The sequence below is a fragment of the Lepisma saccharinum genome, chromosome 10 (genome assembly GCF_977018435.1).
Source record: "Lepisma saccharinum chromosome 10, izLepSacc3.1, whole genome shotgun sequence".
Taxonomy (NCBI): domain Eukaryota; kingdom Metazoa; phylum Arthropoda; class Insecta; order Zygentoma; family Lepismatidae; genus Lepisma; species Lepisma saccharinum.
Genome location: NC_139238.1, coordinates 28,172,192 through 28,179,576, shown reverse-complemented (window position 1 = coordinate 28,179,576; position 7,385 = coordinate 28,172,192).

Sequence of the window (7,385 nt, the reverse complement as noted above, 5' to 3'; positions counted from 1 at the left end):
TTAACCTGAAAATAAATCTTAGAATGAAATTTGGAGCCCCAATTTCGGACGCCTAGACACAGACTTACTTATTATACAGGTACTATTATTCTTTGCGCTGTGACGTAACTATAACGTCGTTGTGTTTATTGTTCACCGAAGATTTCAAGCATCAGGCCAATCCGAACCTGGGTCCACCCAGTATTATGTGAATGGCTATATTCATAACACCCTATTCCATTTAAATAACCTCACTATCTCATCAGGATTTTGGCCTCGTAAGACGGGCAATGTATCGCTGCAGAAGGAGGGAGACAGCAGCAGACCCCCAGAGACATAGTCGAAGCTAACCTAACCTAACCTAGCCATTACACAATCATTGCAGCATTGGATGTTGTGCGCTCATATACCACGAGAGTAGTATAAAATATGATATTATAAACTCGAGAAAGTATGACCCCCCTCAGGAAGATTTGGCTACACTTAAAACTAGCTCAACATGCCCATATGAGTTTTTTGCTCAAGTGTGGCACCCTGTCTAATCCAAGATTTTTGTAAAAATGCCCTCGGGAATTTCCCGTGAAAGTATGCCCCCCTCAGATTGATTTGCCTACACTTACAAAAGCTGCATCTGCCAGATTTTTGTCCATAAGCTTGTCAAAAATATGCCCCTCTTGATATTTTTTTGCCCACACCTAAAACTAAGCCAAGATACACCCACCCACACACACCCACACCCACCCACACATATTTACTTCCGGTCCACTTCCGGTTTAAGTTCAATTGGGCACCAGGCTCAACTTGTATATTTAGTATTAAGATAATATAATTCTTCTAGAATTGCTCTGTGACTCTCTCATTTCTTACATCATAAACATATGATTTTTCACCTATAAGAATAACACTACATATGGTGTCATCAGGGAGTGTATCGTGGAATTCACAGATAATTTAATGTTTGTCCTGTCATTAACCACAACTTGTTTCCTTTTTGAGGTGTTGATGACAAACATGGGTCTCTGTGCTTTGAATTCATCTGGTGTGTAATACATGTCAGTATTGCCAGTAGTGACCCTTTTGTATGCTGTAAATGCTTCATATAATTTAAGGAAATCATCCTTGGACATGTCTAAATTATAATTTTCTGTGGGGAATACCTCATTTCTGCCATTTTTAAGATATATGTTCTTGATGTTGCAGTTATCAAATTTACTTGATTTTTTTTCCTGATTATTGTGTCTTCCAGTCTGAAACAGTACCACCACAAAATCTGGCATGTCATATTGTATACTGGAGAATGAATTTGTAGCATCAAACTCATAATAAGTACCAGTGGCAGGTTTCTGTACACATTGATATGTATAAAATTGTAAAGGAACCTGTGGATTTTTTAGGATATCAGCTTTGTATTTAAGAGCATAACTGGCTTCATACTCAACAACCGGGATTCTTAGCTCCATAGTCTGAATAATGCATTTGCCTTCATCAGGTAGGGTATTAGGCAGAGCTTCCCCTGTAGAGTTTAATGTACTGTACCTCATCAAAGCATTATTATCATTGGCAGCTCTTCTAAATGTGATTCTTAAACCACCCTTCCACATAATATCTTTGTAATCTGAGAAGAATCCTGGCAACAGGCGCATGGGGAACAGCACTGTGTGGCTTTTAGATATAATTTTATCACCAGCCTCAAATCCACCTATTTTGTAGTAAGAAGCCTCGGTTTTGGATAATTTTAGTGTGGCCAAAGATGTGGAGGTAATGCCGGGATAATCTACTCTGTTTATAACAACACCATGTTTTCTGATCTCAATTTCAGAGAACAGATGTGGCACAAAATTGTCTACCAATCTTATATTTGAATTTGCCGGATAATCTGTATCATCGAGCTTTACAACATCAAATTTGATGTATAGATCTGCTCTGTGGGGGTGTGTAAAGCCATCCCCTACATCAAGATCAACCTCAATTTCTGTGTTGGGTTGATTTAAATTTGCAAAGGTCCTTCTGTTTGGGGGGAATGATTGTAGCTCATAACTCTCAATATTTTCCATTTTTTTTGTATGTATTTTTATTTAAATATTAATTTCTATGATTGCAGTTGTTGTGGCTCCAGCAAAATCAACTAATTCTTCTTTTTCATTAGTGACCATCAACTCAATGTAATCTATTCTATTATGGCACACAGGAAAATATAATGTTGGGGATGGAGTGTAGATGATTGGCTCCATAAATTCAGAATTAGGTTTAAATGTTGCAATAATGCCAGTTTGTTTGTGAGTGCCTATGCCATTTGATTTGGTGATCATACCCTCAGCCACATTACAGTGAATATTCAGAGTCTCTATGGCTAAGAATTTAGGTATATTAATAGCAGTGTGTTTGATGGCCGCTTCAAGTTTTGTGTTGTTCTCAAAGCCTAACAGCTCTCCTATAGTACCCAGATCCACTGTTTCTGTAGCAGATACAATCTCTACTCTGTGAGTGACAGAATTTTGAGTTAATACTATACCTCTGGGTAATTGAGCATTTAGAGTAGATAGATTATATTGCCCTGGAGTGATAACAATTTTTTGATCCCCTACTGCAATTGTGTTGTTGTGGTGTGTAATATTAGGGATCAAGTACATGCCATAAAATGCTCTGAGAGCTATTGTTTTGGGATACACTATATCATCATGTAATCTAAGTTTCAATATTGAATTTTGGCTGGTGAGATGGAATACCCCCATGATGTTTCAGATACCACAGGGCCTTTTGAAAATTTTCAATTGATGGTTTATTTATTTGAGACATATATCTAAGAACAGATAAACACAAATGTCCACAATTAACATCTTTGAAATTTTGAACACGGGCATTATTGTAATAAAGATTAGCTGATTTTAGATATTTTACTAAATTTTCAGGTGGAACACTTCCAAATGAATCAAACACAAATGCCTCATTTTTTAAATATTTAAGATAACAGATCCAGTGAGTGCCCTGATTTTTGTACTTATCCAAATTAACTATGCCACACTCTTTGTTGAGTGGTTGTTCTGGTAAAGAATCAGACATGTACACACCTCTAAAATTTTTGATGCCCAGTGGCTTGATTAAAGCTTCAATATCTTGGTTTGTAAGCGGCTCTTGTTTTTTTAAACTTATTCATGGCTCTCTTAACACCTTTCCCTTGTTTCTCCATGGCCAGGTTATGGCGCTTTATTTCATCTAATTCTGCCCTATTCTTCTTGGCATCTATTACTGTTTTTGCTATGGCATCTGATCCCCCAACCAAGCTCCCAACAGCCCCAAGTGCTGCTAAGATGGCCGGGATAGTAAATATAAATCCACCCACATGTGATTTTTTTCTAGATTGCTGTAATTTTTTTAATTGGGGGGTACTAAGTAATAATTTCATACCATGGCCCTTGGCAAGACAAGAGCTTTTTTTCTTGCGCTGCTTTTTGGTTAAAAGACTATCAATAGTTTTAAGAGATTTAAGACCTGCATAAGGTATCTGATACATAACACCCTTGGCCTTCATTGTAGGTTTATTATATATACATATTCACAAACCCCACCCCAGTTTTTGTTTGGTGTTCATAGCTATGGTAGTCCCCAATGCTGCTATTTTTTCACTTAAAGAAGCATCTTTGCTTACAAATCTACCAAATGCAGCCTCTTCTAATTTCTTGTCTGCAACATGTCTCTTGTCAAGATCAGAATGTGTGTTTTATGCTATGTCATGGTCTCTACAAGCAGCATCTAGGGGATTAACACCAGGATCACCTCTGTTTAATCTATGCTCCAATTTTGTGCCTGGACCACAATACTGATAGCCTGGAATGTGTAGTTCAAATGGCAGCTTGTTTATAATGTCATTAACAAGCCCCCGACCCTCAGAAATATTCCAAAATTTAGGTGGTAGAGTATTAATAATTTTTATAAGATATCCAATCCCCTTAGTGTCATTCACTATAAAATTAGACAATTTGGTGCTTATCATGTCCATAATTCCAACCTTTTCATTGTAAAAATTGTGGTTGCCAGCATTTTCCTCCCCAGCTATCACCAACAACCTATCTACAAGTTTCCTGACATCATCAACCCACACAAATTCTTTAGGCAGGGTGTTGTATTGTTTGATTCCACTACCTGTCTTGATCTGTGACCATATGGGCTTGATTAAGTTGTTGTATTTTGCTCCACTGCTAGACTTGACTCTTTTTTGTGTGGGATCATTGTTCTGGTATAGAGCATCTGATTTTATTAATATTTCTTTGTAGTGCTCATAATCTTGATCTGTATAGCTGCCAGGCCTTTTCCTAGTCATCAGTTCCCACAATCCAGGTGTGCCAGGATATTTTACAAAACCACCTCTTTCTCCAAGATGAGATTCTGAATATACAATGAGATCATCTCCCATAAATGTTACTCTGAAATTGCCAATTCTATGAATGATGTTACCATCACGCTCTGTGTCAGCATATAAGCCAAAGACCTCATCTTTGTTGTCTTTAGGTGTGCTTAAATATTTTTGAGCAAGAAGACCCAATTCAATAGGATCCTGAGTAGCTTCAATTCTTCGAGGAGCAACAGGACCAGGTGTATGAATACTAGAAAGTGGGGTGATTGGATAATCTAATATGTTCCTTGCAGCTACAGGTACAAGGTCTGTGATCAAAGTTTGATTTTGCTCTGTAACAGTTTTGATATTTTTACCTAATTCACTAATAGCATCAATAATAGGCTGTTCTGTTTGTTTGTGTTTTTCATAGATTCCTCGGTTCTCTGATTTCCATCCCTTAAATCTTTTTACAAGATAATTTCTTAATTTAAGATCATCAATAATTGGCCTTTTCATGGTTATTTATATATGTTTCAATGTCTAGAAAATTGTTAATTTTATTTCTGTATTTGCCACTATTGGGTGTTCTTGTCATATCAATTGTGACAAACCCATAACTATCCTGGTTCCAGCACCTACTGCAAAACTTGGAAAAATCATTGTAGCTCAAGTCCCCACCTACATATTCATCATGTATGTGTTTAAGGTTGGTATGATCTTGATGAAACACACATATAAAATTGCTGTTGTCTCGGATCAGCTGCTTGGGTATTTTTGAAAAAGTCTGTGCAAGGTAGAAGCAATCAATGTTTTTGTGTCGGCACTGTGTAAAGAAATTTCTAACCTTGCTTTGATTATCCAGTATAATATCATCAAACACAACAACAGAATTATCGAGACATTCATGGAGTGGCTTAACATCTGATTCAAAAGTGGCAATATCCAGTCCATCATATAGCTTCATCAGCTGCTGATATTTTAATTGTTCCAAGCTCTTAGAGAAGACATACAAGTGCCTGTTTTTCCAGTCTAACCAGTTGGGTGCCAATAAAAAAATTATCAATCATTAGTGTAGTTTTACCACAAGCCGATGGCCCAACAATAAGACATCTAATATTATCAGGCAGCAACTTGCCATTTCTCTTAATCTGCTGTTCAGGTTCTGGCAGCCTTTTTATAACATCCCAGGTGCTCATATTATCACTTTGTTTGCCTCGATCCAGCTGTGTTCTGGGAGACCTAGCCATTTGACAAATAACTTGTTGCCTTTTCTGCGGATGATTTTTTCTATGAGATATGTGTCAGGCTGTTTAGTTTTGTTGAGTTCTTCTTCATAGAACCTGCCTTTGAGAATTTCTCCTCGGTGGTCTTTTATTATATATGTGTTAAGGGTCCCAGGTTTAACTTGAACCACTGTAAATAATTCAGTGCTCCAGTTTCTTGTAAAGCCTCTTTTGAATAAGTGCTTATATTTGCTGATTCTTACTTGATCACCCACCTTGTATTTGGCTTTTCTTGTTGTTGGCTGGTATCTAGGATAATAAACAGTCCTGATCAATTTTTGCTCATCAGATGAAGTTACTTCAGAGGGTTTCATGTTGATTGTGGAATGGACCGAGTTGTTATATTTATGTAGAAGTTCTGGAAGAATATTAGGCCATTTATAATTACCTTGCAGGGTAAATTGTTTATACATATGATTTTTTAGGGTTTTGTTGAATCTCTCTACAATTGAGGCCTTGAGATCACTGTAACTCGAGTAATGTTGTATTGACTGGCTTTTAATAAATTGTTGGAACACAGAATTATAGAATTCTTTGCCATTATCTGTTTGCAAATAGCGCGGTGATCTTCCACTCTGATTGATGATTGTCCTGAAGGCTTCTGTAACACATTTTCCAGTCTTGGATTTGAGTGGCACAGCCCAGGCAAATTTTGAAAATGTATCTATGACAGTGAGTAGATACTTGTAGCCCTTGTTGATTTTGTCTAAGTTTTTCAGCTGTCCACTTGGCATTTCCACCAAGTCGCACTGCCATAAATCATCTATGCCTTTTGTAACTACTGGCAGTCTCTTATAATTATGTCTGGCTTGTCTGTGTAATTCATCAACAATAATTTGTCTAGACATAATATGTAAACAAGAATATTGCAACTATGGGATGTTCAGCAGCTGATACTACAGGATTTTCTAAATGTAATTTGTCTCCTATTTGTATATAAAATTCCAGAGAGCCATCATCTTCAGCATAAGATGTTTCTAATGTATTGGGATCTGTAAAATCCTCTAACTCTACACTGGTGATTTTTGCTTTGTTATCAGCATTTGTTATTGATAAGGTAGGGTAGTGGTGTGCCTGTGGTTGTAGCCAATATTTGATCTTGATTGGTCTCAGTGTGCCCCCAACAAAAAAACTGGTAATAAAATTGTGCAGGGGACAGCATATATATTTTGTCACCTGGTGTAAATGGTGAATCATATTCTTTGTTGGGGATGCTGTACAATTCAAGAATTACTGTATGTTTAGGATTCTCGATTATGCCTGTTATTTCTTTTTCTGCTGTAAGCAATCTACTTGTTACAGATTCAAGGTGCTCATTGATAGTCCTAACAACATCATCATGGCCTGGCTTGATCTTTATGTCCACAACAAGTTTCTTGTATTGTTGCACAATTTCTTGTAGCTGGGTGGCAAAAACAGACAGAGCATTTGCTTGATTGGATTCCATGGTCCCTAGCTGTTGCTTGATATTGGCTACAATTTGCTGTAAATTTTCAACAACTGCCAATTTTGAATTTTGAGCAGTAAGATCATGGACTTGTCTTCTGATATCCTCAAACAGGGCATGCAGTTCATTAATATGTTGATTAGTTGGTAGAGTGACCACTGTCTGAGTGAGTTGTTTGATCTCTGTCTGGATATTCTTGATATCTTCTGATTTCAATATGCGATTCACTGCCCTCTTAATATTTTTAAGTTCCTGTGATGTAGGCAGATTTGATACAGTATTTTGCAAAAATTCAAGTGCCAATTTCACATTATTTAATTCAGAAGCATCAGCCACATTTTGC